The sequence below is a fragment of the Colossoma macropomum genome, unplaced genomic scaffold (assembly GCF_904425465.1).
Source record: "Colossoma macropomum unplaced genomic scaffold, Colossoma_macropomum, whole genome shotgun sequence".
NCBI classification, from domain to species: Eukaryota; Metazoa; Chordata; class Actinopteri; order Characiformes; family Serrasalmidae; genus Colossoma; species Colossoma macropomum.
The window spans coordinates 22,531,443-22,554,389 of record NW_023494793.1 but is presented as its reverse complement, the minus strand read 5'-3'; positions in this window follow the sequence as shown (position 1 = coordinate 22,554,389).

The following is a 22,947-nucleotide window of genomic DNA, read 5'->3' as shown; positions in this document are numbered from 1 at the left end:
AAATTTTGAGGCAGATAACTTGTCAGAAAATGACATTAAATAGATAATTAGACTAAATTATTATTATTGAATTTTTTCTATTCAATAATAATAATTTAGTCTAATTATCTATTTAATGTCATTTTCTGACAAGTTATCTGCCTTAAAATTTGACCACCACTTTTGACACGAGGGGCACTCTGGATATTGATTTATCAACTTCACTAACGTCATAACTTCACTGTTGATGTGATAGAGATTTATCAGTCTACGACTCTGTTCATCATTCTAGAGAAGTCTAACACTGGCTTCCTTATTTGTTTCAGATTCTCAGCAGGGACTACCACTTTTTCCTTCCGACACCAATACCTGATCATTAAGTATTGGCTGATACCAAGTACCAATACTGATACTAACTCTATCTAACCCAGGTAACTTATTATGAAAGATTCCTTTCACAAAGCTAAAGAACCTTTCAGTGGAATCATTTTTGTATATGCAATGTGTAAGCGTGAAGGACCTTCTCAAAAATCTCTTCTTCAAACATGTTTTTTAAAGGGAACCAAAACAGTTTTTAGAAGCTTTATTTTTGAGCGTGTAGCTGAGGGAAAGTGTTAAAACTGTCAGCGAGTAGATACAGATAAAGAATGTTTTAGACAGATTCCTCACCATGCTGTCTGTAGTCTAGTCTGTTCAAATTACAGTAGATAGTCGTGTTCTTTGATCAACAAATAACAATCTGTGACAATGCTTAGAAAACAGTGTTTGATTCTGATAGAGATTTTGTTTGTGTAGACTGGACTACCAAAAAATTGAAGCATGCAAGTAATTAGAGAGAGTCCAACAGGGAACAAATGAACGATGAATAAATCGACAGGATTCATATCCCTTACCACTGGCTAAGCTCTATTTAAGGGTCTTCCAGCTAATAGGTTCATTTTTAAACAGAATCGCTGCTTTTCCACTCATTTCCCTCTCCGCCCTGCTATGTGCATTCATAACTCACTTTTAATGGAATATAATGGTCGCGGTTGGTGGCTGCAGGTTGTAAACTTGCACACGGAGACTGTTTTTTTTCTCCCTGTCGCAGCGTCTGACACTGGCACAAACAAAACTGGGAGAATAAAAGAGCTTTCGGCTGAGATCAATGCTGGAGGAGGAGAGGAGAGACAGGTCTATTTCTTTCCTCTCTGGCTCTCTCTGTCTTGCTCCTCTCCGCCGTCTTTTAGGGGGCTCCCCAGCCGCCCCTGGTGACAAATGGGGGAGGTTGAGGAGTGGCCGCTCAGTGCTTGGCATCAGCGCAGCCACGCCGGAGCCTCTGGGTCTTCAGGCCGGGATGGGGGGGTGTGGGGGGTGGTACTGTAGCCAGCGGAGAGAGGGGCTTCCTCAAGGGGCCCGCGGGCGAAACGGACCCCCATAAATCAGTCTGTTTGAGGGGCCGGACCAGCGGAGCTCCACTCACCATCCATCTCAGCCTTAATGTCCCAGAGGAGAGAGAGAACAAGAGACAGAGAGAGAAAGAGAGAGAGAGAGAGAAACAGAAGCTTAGCTTGGATGAGCAGCAGGCATGTGAGCAACCTGAATTATACCAGCAGTATGTGTATGTATGTGTGCAGAAGAGAGAGACATAGTGAAAGAGATAAGACAATGAATGGAGAGATATGTGCAAGTGTAATTTTTTCTTTTTCTCTACTGTCCATCTACAATGATATATATATATATATATATATATATATATATATATATATATATATATATATTATATATATATAGATAGATATAGATATAGATATATATATAGATATAGATATAGATACTAACATTACTACTGCACTTCATGCATTATGTTCTAACAGCATTGTAGTGATTTTAAATTCATGATGCGTGGAATGTAAACTGTATTTGTGAATATGCAGGGATGTTATGTTTGAATTGATTTATGTAATTACATATTTAATTACATAGTTATTACAAAGCTATGAAATATTACATTTACATTCAGTATAGACATTGTTGATTCTTCATTATTTACTTGCAATTATAATTTTTTTTATTTAAGTAAAGCAAGACTCTTCACACAACAACATCTCGTCACAAACATAGAATTGATTAAATGCTATGAGTGGGAAATAATTAATATTGAATTTCACTATAGTTTACTATAATATTCACATTCACATTCACATATTTACACAGTGTTACACAATGATTATATGAAATTTAATTTACATTCTGTAAAGACTTTGAGTGTGTTTACATGCACTTAATAATCCGATAACTGCAGAAAATCAGATTTTGTCAGCAATCTGATCAACACGTTTACATGCACTTTAGTAATCAGATAATGTGAAAACTCTGGGTCTACATGACCCAGTAACTGGATTTCTGCTTTGCAACAATAAAGTCACAGAAGAAGACATGTCATAAACATAATGTAAAACTTTTTTAAAAACATTGCTCAACTTTACCTGAAAATATGAACATACATCATCTAGAAGATGAAGAATATTTAAATCCTTCATTTCATCGCTCCAAAAGTGTTTTGCTTCCATCGCACGGCAACGCTGCTTGCTTATTTCCGGTACAGCAGTCTGTTCCGCACGTGCACAGACTGAGAAATCTGAAAGAAATCTGAGTAAAGGTATACATGCTCTGAGAAATCTGATTACTGAGCTAAAATCCAGCTCGCTTTATAAGATTTCTTAATCTAATTTCTAGACCTTACTCCGTTCTAAGTAATCAGAGTATACTGTTTATATGACCATTTGAATAATCAGATAACTGCAGAAATCCCAATTATGATCAGATTATTGAGTGTGTGTAAATGCACTCATTGTGGAGTCTTTGTTTCTTACTAGCAATTACAACCTGGCAAAAATGTTTTTTCTTTCCATTAAATAAAACTGTACACAACATTAACTTTTTATCAAAATTCAAATCATTATCTGCTTTTCTCCAAACAAACACAAACATGGTATTGATTAAAAACTCAAATTTCAACCATGGAATTGTTATCATTGGTGATAGCTGTGCCTTCTAAGGGTCAACCCTGTTAAACCTAACAGTGAATTTCAATTTGCCACCAGACCATGCATGCATTTTAATTTGCTGCCAGAGTATGTGTGCATGTTGGCCGTAACATATATCAGCATGTGGACTTAAAGTTTTCTGTGTCAGTTTGTTGTCTATCACTGTATAAAAAGAGCATGGTGCTGCTTTTTATTGTTGGATTGATGCATTGTCCATGCACACACATTGAGAATTAGTTGAAGTGAATAAAAGAACAGAAGAGCAACATGGTGTCCCAAGGGCTCTGTTTTAGGGCCCTTACTCTTCTCCCTTTATTTACAGCCCTTAGCATACATAATCCTTAAACCCAATGCTGCTTTTAACTTTTATGTTGAGGATAATCAGTCATACGTCAGCTTAGCCAGATTTGAAGAGACATTTACACATAATGGAAAACATTGTTAAAGACAAGAAGCCTGGATGACCAGAAACGTCCCTCTCCTAAACTCTAAGTAAAACAGAAGTATTGGATCCTAAGCCTGCTTAAAGTAAGTTCTGACAAGAATAACATCAAATACTTTTAAGTACTTGTAAATATATCAAGTACTTTTAAGTACAACATCAAACATCATTATATGTACATTTGAAGTGCATATATGCAATAGAAGGATAATAGAAAACAAAATCAAAACTGTCTGAATACTTGCTTCCCCTCACTGTATAATACAAGTATAATATGCACTGTTTATTGTAAATTATATATATATATATATATATATACATATATATATATATATATATATATGTATATTGTAGTAACACACGACTGTCAGTGTTAAGGTGTATATGTGAATATGTATGAATATTTACTTTATTTATTGCTTCATAGGCCATAGGCCATTTGCTCTTATCATCACCTGACAAAGCTTTATGTCTTTATGGTCCATGATAAAATGCACCTGCTCAGCATCTTTGCGCTTCCTATGATGATGTTATGACGGCAAATATGATTGAGCTCTGATCACACCCACACTACAGAGTGTGTGTGTGTGTGTGTGTGTGTGTGTGTGTGTGTGTGTGTGTGTGCTGCACAAATGTAATTGAGGGCATTGATTATACACCATGTAGACGGATGCACAAAGACTCTTGTCAAAGACATGTTTTGTTAATTTTCTGGAAATTTGGATATTTCCTTTATTGATTTATTAAACGGGATTACAACTGGGTTTTTTTCTGAATTTCTGTATAATTAAATAATAATTACAAAATAATTATTATATAAAGTAGGAGCAGCACTGCTTTGTCTGATCCACTCATACCAGCGCAACACACACTAGCACACCACCACCACATCAGCGTGACTGCAGTACTGAGAATGATCCCCCACCCAAATAATACCTGACCTGTGGTGGTCCTGTGGGGATCCTTACCGTTGAAGAACAGGGTGAAAGTGGGATAACAAAGTATGCAGAGAAACAGATGGACTACAGCCTGTAATTGTAGAACTACAAAGTGCACCTATATGGTAAGTGGAGCTGATAAAATGGACAGTGAGTGTTGAAGGAGGTGTACTTAATAAAGTGGCCTGTCAGTGTATTAAAAACTCAGAAGACAAGTGTAGATTTACTGGTCATTTTAGATAATATTTTAGATAATAATTATATGTAGATAAAATTTTGTTAATAAAGTGGCTATATTTGTGTTCCTGTTATATATGAATCCTGGTTCATATCATCACCACTGTAAAGAAATTATTCTACAATGAAACTACAATCCACTCTCAATAACTTTGTCTGAATGATTGAATTAAGCCAGCTGTGCACTGTACGAGATCTTGGCAAAATTCTGTGACAGACTGTGCAGTTTCGGTCATGCTCTCATGTGCTGTATGTCAGAATGTGCGTAAATAAGATTTATAAGTGATAGGCCTAGCCTTGGGCTGTTAATTGATATTAAATATTGCAATTATTTAAAGAAGTGCTGATCTTTGTTTATTGCTTCATATTTATTTACTCATTCCATTAGCACAGTCTGTGTAACCTATGGTTGGTTCAAAAATGTATATAATACAAAAGACTATTGTTGCACCAATATTGTTGCACCGATAACTTATTACAGCCATACCTGTGGTAACTGCTTTCAAATCATCATTACGATGTAAAGAAGAGATTACTCAAATCACAGAAATGACTCCTGAGATGAGGAGGACAACAAGTGACACGCTAAAGTTAGCAAGGTGTCTACCTGGCTATCTAGATACTTTATCTTGGTTTAGCTTCTTTTCTCTGGCTGAAAGGCTAAAAATCTTGTGTCTGGTGTCCATTTTGTGCTGAATAAAGACATAATCACTATTTCCTTTTATGATTTTGTTCACCAGCTGAGGAAAGAGTTACAATAATGCCAGCTTGGTTGTATTTAGTAGCTTACAGCTGAGGGGCTGGGCTAGTAGTCAGGATTGGTCGACACCACAGGAATTCCCGCTGGTTGGTTACCGCTACTTAGTGCTGATTGGTTTGTGAGCTGATCAGCTTATTGGCTGAGTAAAGTTCTTTGCACTCACTGATGTCAGTGTTATGCTGTTCTGTGTCTGTATTTGACAGTGTAAAAGTGCATTTGTCCAGAAAGCATTCTGTCAAACCAATTCTGTCAAACAAGTGAGGATGATGAATACAATGCTGCACTACAGAATACTGCACAACACAGTAATTTATAGATTCTGTTAGCCTTGTATTCAAATTAAAACATTACAAAAGCACAATATTTGATGTTTTACCTTATGAACTGTTTTGTTCCAAGTTTGATGCCAGCAACATATTCCAAAAGAGTCAGGACGGGAGCATGTTTAACACTGTGTGAGTCTATTTCAGATAAGCTCAAGCCCAGAGAAGTCGGCAGCATTTCCAGATATTGTTTACATATGGCTTCCTCTGTGCATAGTACAGTCTTAATTTGCATTTGCGTATGCAGCAACAAACTGTGTTCATTGAAAACAATACGTCAAAGGGTTTCCGAGCCCATGTGGTGATATGCATCACAGAAGCTTTTACATTTTTTAATATAGTGCTGTCTGAGGGGCTGAAGATTATAGGCATTCAGTTGGGTGTTTTGGCCTTGCACTTTATGCAACAAAGATTTGTCCAATTTTTGGAAGGTTTTGATGATATTATGCACTGTAGAGGGTGAAATACCTAAAATCCTTGCAGTCGCTCATTGAGAAACATTGGGCCTCATTTACCATGATCTTTCTAAGTTTTATTTTAAATGTGTTCTTGAGAAAGGTTCTAAGAAAAAATCAACATCAGATTCATGATATGTTCTTAAACGGCAAAATTGTTCAAACCTTTGCGCTCTTGAGTGTGTGTAGATTTTGTTCTTACCTAAGAACAAATCTTAAATAAGAAACCATTTTGGGTTTTTTAAATCAAGTGGCTTTTAAGAAGAAAATTCCTTTTAAGAACGGGTTTGTTGAATGAGGCCCATTGTTTTTAAACTGTTGGATAATTCATTGATGCAAGTGGTGAGCCTCAACACATCCTTGCTTAAGCCTAGACTTTTTCTGGATGCTCCTTTTATACCAAAGCATGGGGGCATCACTTTTTATTCCTCAGTGTTCCTAGTTTTAAACTGACCAACTTTTGGAACGTTTTAGGCAACAATTTCAGAATGAGCATATATATGCACAAAATGAGGAAGCTGACACAATAAAACATTACATTATCTTGCTGCTGTTCTGTTAATGAATCGCAGCTTTCGGTACACACTTGCATTGCACATACTGTCGCACTTTTTTTGGAATTGAAGTTTGTATTAAACTGCAGTTCTAGGCCATATTGCTTTTAAAGGCTGTAACCCATTTGCTCTGATTAGCACCAGATACAATGCAATATTAATCCCTGTGATGTGTAATGGTATCAGCTTATGTGTTTCCCTTGTGATCAATAAAAAACATGTCAAACATAATATGTTGTGCTAACACACAATTCCACCAATGTGTGTGTGTGTGTGTGTGTGTGTGTGTGTGTGTGTGTGTGTGAGCATGCGCGAGAGACAGACACGGAGGGCAGTGATTATATACAGTATGTGTGTGATTCTGTGTGTGTGTGTGTGTGTGTGTTTCTCCCCGAGGCAGTGACAGTACGTGAGGCGACTGATGTTCAAACAGCAGTGTGAGGGGGCTGTAAGCAGTAAGGCTGGGGGCCTGCAGAAAGAGTGTGTGCCGTAGGGTCTCAGTTAGACTGCACAGCCACGTCTTCAAAGACACCACACACACTACCACAGGCAAACACAGCTGGACTCGACACATCTGATCTTCCTCTATCTTGCACACACACATACACACACACACACACACACACACACACACACACACATACTAGCACACATTATCTCTCTTTCCTACACACACACACAAGCCATTACACATGAGCTTGTACATCAGATGCTTTTCTCCATCACACAGATAAACTGCACACCTTTGCTGACACATTGCTGTGCACACGACACGCTAACACACCATGCTGACATGCATTCACTCAAATCCAAGCATGTCACAACATTAAGGGTGGATTTTTTCTCCCTGAGGAAATCACTCTACACTCAACAGCAGCCTTCAACTACACACCAGAGAGAGAGAGAGGGGGGAGAGAGAAGGAGAGGGAAGAGAGGGACAAGGGAGAGAGAGAAAGACAGAAAGAGAAGGAACAGGGGAGTGAGAGAATAAGACAGAAAGATGGACCAAGAGAGAAGGTTAAAAAGAGGGAGGGAGAGACCAGAAGACAGAAAGAAAAGAGAGAGAAAGATGAACAGAGACCAAGAGAGAAGGTTAGAGAGAGAGAGAGAGGGAAATAAAGACTGGAAGAGAGAAAGAGAGGAGAGAGAGAAAGATGGAAAAGCCAAGTGACAAAGAAAAAAAGAGAGAAAGATGAAGGAATGGAGTGCAAAGCTGAAAAGAGGGAGAGAAATGAGGAGGAAGAGAGTTAGAAAGAGAAAAGACAGAGATGGAGAGAGAGACCAAGAGACAGTAAGAAAGAAGAGAGAGAGAAAGAGAGAGAAAGGGATGTAATGGAGTGGGAAAAATAAAGGGGAAAGAGACAGAGATTTCAAGAGGTTGCCATTCCATCCCCCGTCACACACTTGTGAATTTTGTATGGCAAAGTCTTTCCCCAGAGCCTCAAATGTGCCAAAAGCAAGCCGATAAATAACAGTCTCCATTCTTCAAATGAATGCTAATTTCATCTCTCTCTCCCTCTCCCTCTCTAACCTCCTCTCAGTCTCCCTCGTTCTCTCTCTCTCCCTCTTTCTCTCTCCACAACTTTGTTCACATATTGATGTGCTCTGAAATCAACTTCAAATAGCGCCAAAGATATCGCTGAGAAAGGGTTCCCCGATTCTTCTTCTTCTTCTCCTTCTTCTTCTTCTTCTTTTCCCCCCATCTTCAGCCATGCCCCCGAATGGTGGTTTCATTAGCCAGCTGCTAATTAGCCTCCTTCTGCTGATTTGCAAGTCGATGACGGTGGCTGCAGGACAGGCAGCTTTGAGCCCCCTTTGCCCCTCTGATCTTGGGGGTCCTCCCGTCCTCCTCGCCCCCTCCATGGAACGCACCCAGCCTTCTTGACAATTAGTACTAAAGAAATTCATGTTCCTTCTTCACAGATACATTATTCATATTGTCTCTACACTTAAATAAATCATAATGTTCTGGAGGCTTTAGCTGAACCCAGCCCTCCCCCCATCTCCTCTCTCGCCCTGCTCCAACCTAGCAGCCATGTAAAGGAGTCCTATAGAATGACCTTGGCACACATACAGGCCCTCCGTTTCCTTCAGAAACTCCTGAACCCCTCTGCAGTTTTACAGGAAGACTGCCCCGAAAGGTCAGTGGACCAATCCATACCTCCGTTAAGCATTCACATTTAAAAACTCGGAAACAAATGCTTTCGCCCGTTGCTGTATCGATTTTCATATCCGGCAATTTGAGGCTGCATCTGATCACCCCGTCCCTCGCTAAAGAGGTCGGCCAATGCTAGCCTCCAACAAAAACAGAGCTTTTTTTCTGAGGCCGTCGGAGTTCAAGTTATTCCGCTGAGGGAGCTGAGGGGCCTCGTTGTGAGCGAGAGCAGTCAGTGGTTTCGCATCTATGGTGTTGATCAAGCGTCTCGACTCTCTGGGAGCGGGCGCTAACTGGACAGACATGCCGCAGTCATTTCAATGATTTAGCAGCCTCACTTTGTGCTATTATTCATCGGTCTCGGGGGAGGCCGGGTCCGGCCGAGGGGCCTGCATGTTTTATAACCACTGGAGGGCAAAGCCAGTGTGCTTTCCACCACAATACAGCACTTCTGTGAGAGGAGAAGAGATTCGCTCGCACATGGAGGTACACTGTAAACACAAACAGAGATGGCAGGGTTGGCCATAAATATGCCAGTGCGGTGTAGGCAGGCACTGAAAAGAGGAGTTTGGAGCTGAAAAATGTTGACAGCTCGGAGTGGGGGGTTCTTCTTTCTCTGCTCAAGACAATGGAAGATGTTCCACCAAGTACTTGTTGTCGTTTCTTTACTACCATGAGGTTCATGTACATGGTCATCCATGAGAATGTGATTGGTAGTGTTCTAATGTTCATAAGAGTGAACTAGACAGGTTTCTGTTTTGTGGGTGTTTAGCAGAAGGGGAACCCTCAGGGCCTTCAAGGCCTTCAGAGAAGGTTTAATGATTTCTGGGAAAAATACACATGTGTAGTTTTTAGTTCATTTATATTCAGTAGAATCATGTATTTAAACTCTGCAAGTATTACAATAATAATCTTGTTTCCTCGTTAAGTCTTTCATGGAAACAAAATGGTTAAATTCTTGCAATTGCCTGGGAAATTGGCCAATCAGGAATCATTTTTCTCCAAGGTATCTAGGTAGATATAGCTAAGCGAACTCTGTTGGTTAGGATTTCAAGAGCTTAAGAGAAGGCTGAACACGTTGGATTAGTTTTATTATCAGCACAATCACAAAGTGACAGAAGAATCAACCAATCATATTTTGATTTCCAACAGGTGGGACCAATTTCATGAGAAAATACTCACTCCAGGCCTTCTGCTGCTAGTATTCATGTCACTGACTGTGAAAACTAGTGGCAGCCAAATCAGTGGGTTGTTAGAAATAGAAAACAGCGGCAGCAGCTGTATACAGAGGCTCGCTACTGAAAGAGTCACTGTGAACCTGCTAGAGGGTTAAATATATGCTAATATGTCTGTCACAGGCTTCAAGTAAAACATGGAATGTCTTTTAGAACTTCAATTGTTTGTTTCATATCTAAAGCTGCTAAAAATGTTCATTGCTGTTAGCTTAGTACAAACAAACTACTAGAATCCTACAGAGAGGCTAGCAGAAGTTACCATTATCATAGAGGTGAGTTTCTCTGCATTTGTCATCATGTATGGCCTGAATTGAAGGCTTGGTTGTAATAGTCACGATTTGCCACTGGTCAAGTAGTATCATCTACCTGATATGCAGGTACATGCTGTAAACTCATGAGGAAACCAATATGATTTGTATATACTCACTTAAAAATGCACAATGATACACAAGATTTCTAAATTTTTAAGCAAAAGAAAGAAAAGTAATGAAAGCATACTGAAATAAAAGCCATGAAGCCAAAAAAATATTTCTCAACAAGCTGGCAGACAAAACTGAAAAAAAAACCTTAATGTGTTCTACAAATGCAAGTTACACAAGCATTATAAGTTAAGGATAACTGTAAGGAATGTTACTACCATATAAAAATAAATATATGAGATTGTTAGGCTGGTTGCTGTGGGGCAGAAAAGGTCAACACCCCTTTAGAACCATGATACGAAAGTTATCTAGATAAATGTTTTTTTTCCTGCTCTACACGAGGTATTGCTAGCAACAGCTAGTTTGACTGTAGGTCATAACTGATTTTCCCCCATAATGAATCTTAATAGAAACCTGGCTAAACATACTTAAAGTCAGACTAAATGAAAAATATTTCAGGACTATAATTAAAATGACATGACTCAATGAATGTAACATCAAAAGTAGACTTTTTATGTAGCATTGCTATGTGTACAAGGCTAGTCTTGCTAACAGTGATCATGTCAGCTAGTCACAGTACACCCACTACTTCAGACTACACTACACCACTGGTACCATCCACTACCATGCTAAAACTGAAGGGTGTCTAATTATTAGCAGAAAATGCAACCAACTTCTAAGACTGAAGGCTGGAGGTATGGAAAAATATCCCTGTAGGTTTCTTTGAAAAATATATATTTTCTGTTTCTTTCCTGGTGCTGATTAAAAAAATATTTTTTAGTTAATGAGCGTTTTGACTGGAAATGAAATAAATGAAGATCTCTGACTTTTGTCCAGTACTGTATAAATTTTATCTTCAATGCAATTTAGTGGCATGTATGCATGATGGAACAAACGTCCTACATTTTGTTCGGCTCCTGCAGTGTAGAAATTTAAAGCAGTAGTCTTTATCATCTTTTAAACAGGGCCCATTTTGACCCTGAATGGGTCTGAGTACCTTGAGAGACTCACTGTTGTTAGCACGTCAAACTATGAAACTTCTCATTATAAACACTAGTTTTGCACGTAGGCTAGGCTCAGCATTAAGAGTTAGCATGTGTGGTTTCAAATTACCTCATATATATATATATATATATATATATATATTACATATATATATATATTGCATTTCCAGCTGGATGTTTTTTGGAGATCTGAAGGTATTTGTGAACACTTTCCTGTCAGTGAAGATGCAGGGGCGATAACAGGTAAAGCAATTAGCCCAGTGCCAACGTGTTTATCTTCAACAATGGCCGCCAAAAACGGCCTCCCCCCTTCAAAAGTCAGCTCAATTTCAGCAAGCTGTTAGGGACTTTCAGCGGACTCATTTGGAGCCACAAATAAGCAAATATGAATATGTGCCTTCATTTTTCTATCCAATTAGGGTGCCATTTGTGCATTTGTTACATTTTTAAAGTGTTCAGTGCGCCTCTTTCGCGTTCCCTAACTGCTCTTTGGAGAGAGCGGCTGCACCATTTTGGGTGATTTGTTGCACAGATTGTCCGTGTCTTTGTGTGGGACAGGGGCACTGACTCAGTGAATCAGGGGTGAGGAGAATGGGGCACCCCACAGTTTTAGCAAGTCTGCTGAATCTCTAATGAAAGCAGAAGGAGGGGTGAAACTGATGAGGAGAGTGAGAAGAATGAAAACGAAAGTCGGTATGTGGGGGGGTGCTGGTGGGCGGGGAGGGGGCAAGGCAGACAGAACAACGCACTCCACCTCATCTGAATCATTTAAGCCAGGCCCAATTATAGATCAGATCTGTGCGTGAGAGAGAGCGAGAGAGAGAGGGAAGCGGGTCATTTTAAAAGGCAACACAAATCAATGTGCGAGCCGATGGTAATCTGTCTGACAGAAAGGCCTTGGTTTGAGGATCATTACGCCCCCTATCCCCAGCGCGTTACCACAAAAAGGCGATGAGAGAAGACCCAGAACAGCCGGAACCGACACGCCATCTGTATGATAGGCTAACACTGCTCGTTTGTTAGCACTAGCGCAAGCTAGTGTCTCAATTTTCAAGCCCGTAAAGAATTCCCCTGCTCTAAAATGCTTAGGTTAACTCTCAAGCCCACTTTGACCTGCCTCTGACCGCCAATATTACATGGCCGCAGTTGAATAACCCCCTTTGCTTATTCTCCTGCTAATATGCCGCAATTGATAATCGTTTGGCGGAGTTTTGGTTAGCTGTCAGAGTTCATACAGAAGCCCGACTGCTTTGAGGGAGCGCCTGAGCAGTGGGATATCGATTCCCGTCGAGCTGCACACGCACAACCACGAATTCATAACCCACTGCAGCTCTCCGAGCTGCCAAAAACAGCGATCGTCGGTCAACAGCATTAGAACAGAGTTAGCGTTATCGCTCCCTCTTGCTCAAATGGACACTGTGGGCCGCATATAAAAGCCCATCTGTAGTAGCCTGGACCTGGATCGTGGATCAGTTCAAGGCCCTCTCCATGCCCCACCCAGGGGAGCTCGGAGCGGGGGTGTTTTGGAGGGGTTTTTGGAAGTGTGGGGGGTGGGGGGTTACTGGCTTGGCTGGCCCTTGGCTGCTTGCGTTCAGCCCCAGTATTCCCCCTCTGCTCCTGGTTGCCATCTGTCACGGTGCTGGTGTGAGCCGGGGTGTCAGGAGCGATGCTGGCTCTGCTGGCTGCGTGCATGGCAGCTGGAGTCATCGCACGGCGTGTATTGGCAGGGGAGTACATTGATTTCCTGTCAGCACGTTTTTACATCTTATAACACAGAGGCCATGTTTCGCACCTGGGCTTGTGGGCCTTTCTGTATTGCGATAATCTATCAGAATATGCTAGCCGAGGCGGATCAGTTGTGATTATACAACCAGCTTTAAGGATGTTGTGCTGCATGGGGAGGAGGTTTCAAAGCCCCTGGGACCTAATTAAGAAGAATTAAAAAAGGCATCTACAATGCTGTTATGTATTGATTTATATTAACAACCTCTGACTGCTTTCAGTAATACATCAGGCCGTGCTCAACTGTGACCCTTTATTCATAATTATGAATGCAATGTATGTAGCCAAATAATAATAATAATAATTAGACTTAATAATAACCACATTTTAATTTAATGATACTGTTATTATTTGAAAATAGAGTTCAGCAGGTCTTTGAGACACGCTATGCTATAATTAACTGGAAACTCATATATACTATCAGAGTGCCTTCGGCTTTCTTTCCCTTGTTCAGCAAAGAGGCAGATCAGGGGTCTCATTTACACAGTAAGGACAAACTCCTGCTTATTGTAAACTATTTTAACATAATTGATGGAGTGATTGCAGACTATTGTGCTCGTATAGATCAGGTGCGGACAGGTAACACAGATGAGAGCTGAGAATAAAAATAAAATCATATAAATAGTGCATCGTAAGATTGACTGGCACATACAGTCATGTGCAAAAGTTTAGAGGGCCTGGTTCCTGGATATATTTACTCTTTTAAGTCCCTTATATTTTTGTATGATGCTCAGCTACATTGTAAAGGAGGGTCACTGCCACTGTACTCTGAGTTTAAATAAAGGTTTGTTTGTTGAATGATTATTTTCGCTTAGAAAATCAACAAAGCATACGTTTATGATTTGAAAAAGTCAGCGGAAACAAGTGAAACGTTCTTAATACTAGTAGAAGTTCAATTTGAAATGTAAATTAAATGCTAACATGTCAAAAGATATACTTCATGGAATCATTCCTGGAAAAACTAATCTCATTTCTCTTTACTTCTCTTCTAAGTTACTTTCTAAAACCCAGACATGTTTACCAACTGGAAATGTTTTCAATGTTTTACAACTGAAAATCCAGTAGCCTTTTTCAATCATTTAGTTAGAAAGAAAAAGTCAATTAGAGTAAATGTAAGGCTGACTAAAATTACAGACAGTTGATGCTGTTTGAAAACCTAGAAACTAGCCAGTAGAAACAGTTCAAAACAAGCCACCTTGAAATAAAATCTTTAAGAATAAAATCTAATAGAATATCAACATTGTAAACATTGACTTGCTTGCTTAGCTATGAAGATGAAAATCCAGTTCGATTCCAGTTGTAAATCGTACATATTTCCTTTGGAATATATTCCATCAAAATTACTGAAGAAAAAGTGCAAAAACCGAGGGACTTCCAAAACAAGTGTGAATTGCATTTTATGGCTTCTGTAAAAAACGGGGGGGTTAAACTAGAAAAAAGGAATTACATTATTGTACTTACAAAGTAATTACATGACAATACCATATCAAATTACTTATGTTATTGTTATCCCTTATATTGTTGTTTACTAGGGGTGGGAATCTTTAGACACCTCACGATTCGATTCGATTACGATTCAGAGGGCTGCAATGCGATTATAAAACAATTATCGATGCATCTCGATGCATCTTTTTTTCTATACATGATTTCTATTTTCTTACTGTCTGAGGACTTGGTAGTTTTAAAACTATGCATTTACGTCCAATATCTTTTATTAATAAAACAAATGGAAGTGATGTGGCAAGAGAACTAGAATGCTCTCATTCACTGCTCTTGTTTGGAGACGCTGCTGCCAGTCATCTGCGATAAAATGCGCTGTTACGGTTAAATAAGATAAGTGGTAATGGATGTCCACAGAGCACATTATATATTCTTTAGTGAATTTATAACTTCGGTTTTGGTTTCGTGATGGGAGGGGGGGCGCGAAAGACTACAGGTCACCTAGCAACGAGGTTTCGCCGAGCTAGTAACGAACGAAAAAGGAAAAGAGAAAGACAGATGAACATTGAGACGAATGGACTTATTCGCATTTATAAGCAGCGCAGTTGGTTTCCTGGTACGTTAAATCTGCAACGAGAGACTGTCAAACACTAAAAAGTTGCGAAGATGAAGTCGCTTCTCTTTCTAATTTTCCTCTTCCACCTTAAATGGTGCCGCAATTACATTTGGCATCTCAGTCAGAATTTAAGGTGGAACCGGAAAGTTCAGCAAGAAGCTGGCGAGTGAGAAGCGACTTCAGCCTCGTAAAACAACCGAAAGCTGAGAGACATTTTACAAGAAACTATTCAACTTTTGAGGAAAAGCTTTCTGGCGGAGATGGTAGGAAAGCGGCTATAGCTGAGCTAACCTAAAGCTTAAAAGCCTAAACTAGGACATTAACACATGCTGGACATTAAATGATGTGGCTCCTAACGTGGTTTGATTTTTTGTTTAAAGGACAAAATGGCTCTTCTTATCATTTGTGCTGTGACTCCTGATCTAACCTGGCTTTAATGCAGAGGGAGCCGGTCGGATTTCTCACTCATCCAGCTGTGTTTTTGTTATGTGCCACCACAGACTGTCCGGGCGCTGCACTTACCCACTTCCAAGTTCCGCCCTTTGCGTTCCGTCAACATTACGTTATAAATTAAAAATTTAGAAAATCGATTTTTGACATTTGTGAATCGATTCAGAATCGTCCACGTCTGCATCGCGATGCGTCTAAGAATCGATTTTTTCGCGCACCCCTATTGTTTACCATAAATAGCCATTTGTAAGCATTTCACAAATGGCTATTTATGTTTAGGATTTATCATCGGTCACTGTATACAGCTATGCATACTTATGTTTGATGAATGTCGATTTTCTAGCACATACTGACAGTTCTTAATCACGGTATGCACTTTGAGAAATGAGTCCCCAAATCTTCACAAATCCCCACACTACAAGGGAGATCAGAGTTTTGACTGTATACTCACTGTGACTTTAAGCAGGCATTCCTTAAAAGCCCAGAAAAAGTAACAGCTATAGCTGAAATAATGAAACTGTATACTGTCCATGTCCTGCTAAACCATTTGTTATCAATACAAAGCCTTTGGCACGTCTACTAAGCTACCATTTAAATAAACAGTCACTGCAGTATCCCTGCTCTCTATAAAAGCACTATTATCCTCATCTATCACTGACATCTCAAACTGACAGAGAGCTCCAGAGGGACCCAGAGAGAGAGAGAGAGTCAGAGAGACAGAGAGAGACTAAGAAAAGACGTGAGATACGGCCTGTTATTCTTTTTTAAAGACTAAAACATAGTTGGAAAGCGCAGACAGCTTTAGTGTGTGTGCGTGTATGTGTGTGCATGTGTGTGATGGACTGGAGAGAGACAGAGATCTACGGTCTGGAACGGAAAAGTATCCCAGTCCCCATTGATCTGCTTCATTTTTCACATCCTGCTGCCCAGGCCTAGGGCCTCTGCTTCTCCCCTGGCTGAGGCTGGCACAGGCCAATGAAACACTGCATTATGAATATGAAACAGAACACAAACTCAGGGGACAGGACCGAGTGAGATTCTACCAGAGGGGGGGAGAGAGAAAGAGAGAGTGACAAAGATAAATGGACGTGCTTCGCATAAGAGATCTCGTTATCACATTTGATTAATTCCGAATCATATTTCTTTAAAACCATGACTAAAAACTGACTGAGCCTGACTTCATTTCATGCAGAGCGGAGGTGTACGCAACCAGACGTCTTTATTTTTTATTTTAGTCTGACGTTCTTTTTGAGCCAAATAGTGCAATCTTGCATCGTTTGCTGCAAAAGAGGGAAAAAAAACTCCCATTTGTCCTTTGTCAGCACAAAACACTTGGATATGAAGCTTTCACTCCTGAGTAAGCAGCAAATCTCCAGTGCAGCCCCCTGAGACACAGGAAACGCACGGAGGTCCCTTCTCCTCTCCTCTTGCTCATCAACACCCCAGTTACACTAGCACCGCTCCACATTTCATCAATTATTCAAATCCAGCATGGGGAGGACACATAGAGAGAGAGAGAGAGAGAGAGAGAGAGAGAGAGAAAGCAAAGGTGTTTATGAAACTCTGACACAAAGCAACCCACTAAGAAGCAGATGGCTTGACTGTCACAAGTACACTGTAACGACATTATTGTGAACCCGCAGCTCAGAAACTGGGACTACTGATGTGAGGCCTTATAGTTCAAATAGTGAAGCTGTGTGGATCATTCTGCCAAATTGGTTTGGAGTTGAAAAAACATTTTGGACTTGTAACCCTTTAAAATCCCAGGTTTATTACATACTAAGACTTATTATTCAGTAACTATAGGGACTTCGATGTAAACGTTTAGAGCTATTCTTCGGATATAGAAGTGTGTAATAAAACTTGGCCATGTAATTAACTGACTTGTATTTTAGACTAAAGTCCTTTTAGCAAACGCAGCTTTGAACAGTTGTACACACATGAAATCATGACATTTTTCATTATATACTTTATTGCAGAAAATATGTGTTTCGGTGGTGACAATTCTTCATGTTACACACTGATTTTCATACTTTGAGACACATTTACTTCAAAACAATGGGATCTAACTGCTCACCATGTGGCCATGAGGGACAGGGATGCAGTCTCACTTCCCAATGATGGAATTCCCTTTGAACTGTTCAAATTCTTGCCTGTGTAAACAATAACAGCAGCATAGCATAGTGCTATATCTAATTAATCTCCACAGAAGACCTTGGTCAACAGAATTAGGAGTGCTGGAGTTGAGTTTGAACTGAATCTTCTGATAGATGCGTCTCCAAGAAAATTTTGATCACTGACCTGAAGCACGTGTGAACAACATTGCTTTCCTGACCTTCCCTGACGGACAGATAGAGGTCCCTCTCAGGTTCAGTTACATTTTCTGTGTATCCTTTCCTCCCTGTGCTTCTGTCATCTGGAGCTCATACACTGGTTTGGCTCAGCGTCCAGCGCTCCAGTGTCAGATGGTCTTCGTATTGCTGTAAAAGCACACATGGAGAGAAGGGAGAGATTGGATGTGACAGGCGAAAACACAGCACATAGAAAAGGCACTATTAGAAAGTGCCGCAAGAACTACGTTTTCTACAGTAGCAATGCACGCTCAACTACTTTATAGCAAGCGCACAGCAGATGTTTGTTACCGTACTGTCAGTAAGAACATTAGCTGGGAAGCTGGGACAATTAGGCTCCTATTAGCCGTAGCCGAACCGCTAGTGTCCCGCGTGTATAATGAGGAGCACAGCAACAGCATTTTAGCTGAAGTTGACATGCGGAATGGTGTAATGAGCTTGGCTTGTGTAGGCCCGCGCCAGGTGCGTGATGAGTGCCTAATAGGGTCCGTTTTCGGCCTGACGGGGAGAGAGGACCTCTGCTCTGCTCTGCTGCGCAGTTGTCGGGACAAAACTGTCCGCGTTCGCTCAGGTAATTGGCTCTGCTTTATCAGCGGGCACTTTCTAAGAACGTACATGCAGGTGACACATGTGGAGGACATTTGGAAAGGTAAGTAGAGCCAATGAATATACCACTATGAGTAGAGATGATCAAGGGCAGAATGCTTAAGCCAAAGATACTGGTTACATTGGTTACGTTTATCAGACCACTATACTAATAACACAGACAAGCAGGTGACAAGTCAGTGAATGAAAGGGGCTTTAAGGGGCCTACATCATGGAAAACTAATTTTAAAATATTTTAAAATATAAGTATCATGAAGCATGTAAACAATGTTACAAGTTTCAAAACAGACCATTCACTCAGCAGTTCATTCAGTTCATTTACCCAATACTCATCTATCCAAAAGTTTGATTTACCCTTGGTCAAATTACATTTTTTTATTTTTTGGAAAAAATAAAACATAAAAAGTAGGTTAACTTCAGCAAATAAACAGTAATTGCATAGAAGTGTGTTCTCTAGGGGATATGCTGACTTATTTTCAACAAAATATGTTATAACAATAACAAACAAAGCCTGTTTTATTGTAAAGCGTAAAGAGAGGTAACGAAAATGAAAATAAAAATAAAAAAAAGGAGTATGACTCTTTTGGGACATAAAACCACGCAAATGTCATAACTGGAAAAAATAAAATACAAGAAAAAATCAAGCAGATAGGCCTTTCAAATTTCGGCCTAATTGTATATTATGTTGGTTGTTCATACAGTGATAAGGAAATAGTTTTTTTTTACTTTATTTTCATGTCTAAAATTTTATTTTGTTGTATGTTAACAGGTCTTTATTTGGTGACACTTTATTTTGAGTGGTCCTTTTTGCATGGAACAAACACTCAACAGACTCTTAGTAACATTGGTTGGTAAGGTCAGGTTTTGCGTAATGGAAGTAACATTAACAATACATCTACTTAATGTAAGTAATGTATCAACAGTAAAATAATATCAATAAATACAGTAGGGACCAAAGTCTGAGACCACTAGTTAAAAAGCTTCTATTTTACATCCTTTTCTAATTTAAAGAAGAGTTTTTCATTACAAGTAATATTATCAGCATAAACTGAGTGAACAGTAGAATTTTAACATGAATTTCAGAATTTCTTAGTACTTTTCCCTCTTTTGCTTTAATGATACTTGAACTGGAGTGACTCTGATCAGTAACAGTGAAAAAAGCCTCTGATGAGAGGATCAAATCCACCAGAGAGTTGTCTGAACACGCACGAGCTTCAGTATAATGGATAAGACTCAACATGTTTAGTGACACAGTTTTGCTTAAATTTGAATAGTGACCCAGAAATAGTGCAGAATCTTGAACAATTCAATTCATTTCATTTGACATAACTTTCCCTTGTTTTAAGTTTTTCAAAATTATAAAAAAATTCTGTTGTTTATTTCAAGGATTAAGTGAAAAAAATCCCAGATTTCCAATGTGATCTCAGACTTTTGGACCTCACTGTAGATCTGTAGACTGTTGTGTTGTCTGTTTTTCTCAATCTGATCAACATGTCTGCGTGTCCACCATGTTAGAGCGGTCAAAATCTGCTTGTAAACAAATGCACGTGTATTGAGATATTATGAGTTCTTCCACTGAAATCGGCCTTAACTTCCGTATCACTAAACCAATGTTCACCCTTTTTTTTCTGATAATCGACAGACAGTCTTGCATGCTGCTGATTATTTAACTGCCCTATTGACATGGCACTATATTTGTAAAACACATGGGTTACCGACAGTAGGCTATAATTAACAATATTTAAATATAGCAAAGGGATCCCTCTGAACAAAGAGACAGCAGATCAAATACATCAACATGTTTATGATCTAGAAAAAAAAAAAATCTTCCTAAAGAGTTCCTAAACGTTAATGTTAAACTAATTGTCATACAAATTTGTTATGAATCCAAAAACATACCAGATACAAAGTGTATAAAAAGGAATGTTTAATGGTAGAGCTCAATCAGAGTGTGTAGGAATGACCAGGCAGATTTCTTTATTTTGACTATTTGCATAAAGGTATGTTCTGAAATGCTAAAAATAAATGTAAAGAATACATCAGTAGCTAGTAGGAGTGGGGGGAAAAATCGATTCTTAGGTGCATCGTGATGCGGACGTGGATGATTCTGAATTCATTCACAAATGTCAAAAATTGATTTTCTAAATATTTAATTTATATCGTAATGTTGACGGAATGCAAAAGGCGGAACTTGGAAGTGCGGAAGTGTAGCACCCGGACAGTCTGTGGCGGCACATAACAAAAACACAAGTGGATGAGCAAGAAACCCGACCGGCACACTCTGCATTAAAAGCTAGGTTAGGTCAGGAGTCACAACACAAATGTTAAGAAAACACAGACTTACTTTGCTCTGCTTAAGCTTTAGCTATAGCCGCTTTCCTCCCATCTCCGCCAGAAAACTTTTCTTCAAAAGTAGAACAGCTTATTGTAAAATGTCTCTCAATGTTTGACTGTTTTATGAGGCTGAAGTCGCTTCTCATTCACCAGCTTCTTGCTTGAATCTTCCTGTTCCACCTTAAATTCTGCCTGAGGCGCCAGAATGTAAATGTGGCACCATTTAAGGTGGACTGGGAAAATTAGAAAGAAAATTCATCTCTGCAATTTTTTAGTGTTTGATAGTCTCATTGCAGGTTTAACATACCAGGAAATCAACTGCGTTGCTTATAAATGCGAAAAAACTCCATTTGTCTCCAAATGTTTGTCTTAAATCTCTCTCTTTGCCTTTTCATTAGCTACTAGCCAGGCGAGACTGCATTGCTAGGTGACCTGCAGTCTGCACGGCAGGGGACAAGGGACCTGGACAAGAGCCATACTATATGCAAGTTGTGTCACAATATTTTTGAAACAACAAACATGAGAAACCATATTACATGTTTCCTCCCGTTTTCCTACCAGTTGTACTTGCTGCCAACCAGAGGACCATCGAGCAAGCAATGTCAAAGCTCTCACCCAACTCGGAAGCGAATTAAAAACTCTATCGCAACTTTTAGTGCCAAGGATTTGCGTCCGTTCGTTCTTAGTCACTGAAAACCAGGGCTTCCACGCTATGTTGGACACTTTGGAGCCGAGATACAGTGTCTCATCTCAAAGATATTTTACTGACACAGCGACCCCCCCCAACTCTCTACAACAAGAGCAACACCGAACATGTGCTGCGTGGACACCCATTTCTACAGAGTCTTATGTCACCGTAACTGCGCATTTTATCGCAGATGAATGGCAGCCTGCGTCTCATGTGCTCCAAACAAGAGCAGTGAATGAAAGCCTTCCAGTTCCCTTGCCACATCACTTCCATTTGTTTTATTAATAGAAGATATTGAAAGTAAATGCATTATAGATCATTACAAATACTTTGCTTTAAAATTACCAAGTCCTCACACAGTGAGAAAATAGAAATTCTGTAAAAAAGAAAATCGTTTTATAATCGCATTGCAGCCTTCTGAATCGTAATTGAATCAAATTGTGAGGTGCCTAGAGATTCCTACCCCTAGAAGCTAGGTTGCAGAGATTTCTGACATTTTTTTCTGTTGCTTTTATTTCTATTTCATAAATGAGAGTGAGTCTGGAACAGCAGCAGGACACCTGGTGTTACAGACTGATAACACTGAGTTTAGCACTGAGTCACACATCAGCAAACCCATCAACATCTGAATTATCCCCAAGCTTCATGCAGGCAAGGTGCTAATCTAACGTGAAGATTCCAGATCGGATTTTGGTATGGATAAGTTACAATAAACATTTGTCCAAAACTAACAATCAATGTAAATAAAATTGTATAACTGCAGTTCACGTTAATTAAAGATACTCTGTATAGATTATAAAATGAAATAAGCCTAATACAAAACCAGAAAAAAAAACTGTTCTGAGAGTTCCGTTTCACCAACAACATATCTGTTAATGACATATATATCTCACCAATCGACATACCATATCTATACATACACATTGCACAAACATTGATACATTCCCCTCTTTATAGCGTCTTATCCAGCCTTCTGAGGGTTATATTCTGTAAATACTATAATTTTGGATGGTACCTTTCTTTAACTTCTGCTCTGTAATTATACTGAATGAAATCCAGCAGCAATGTTGACCACCCCAAGATGGTGTTGCTGTTGGCATGCCTGCAAAAACCCAACGCCGCATCTGTGTATGTAGATCTGTGCTCTGAG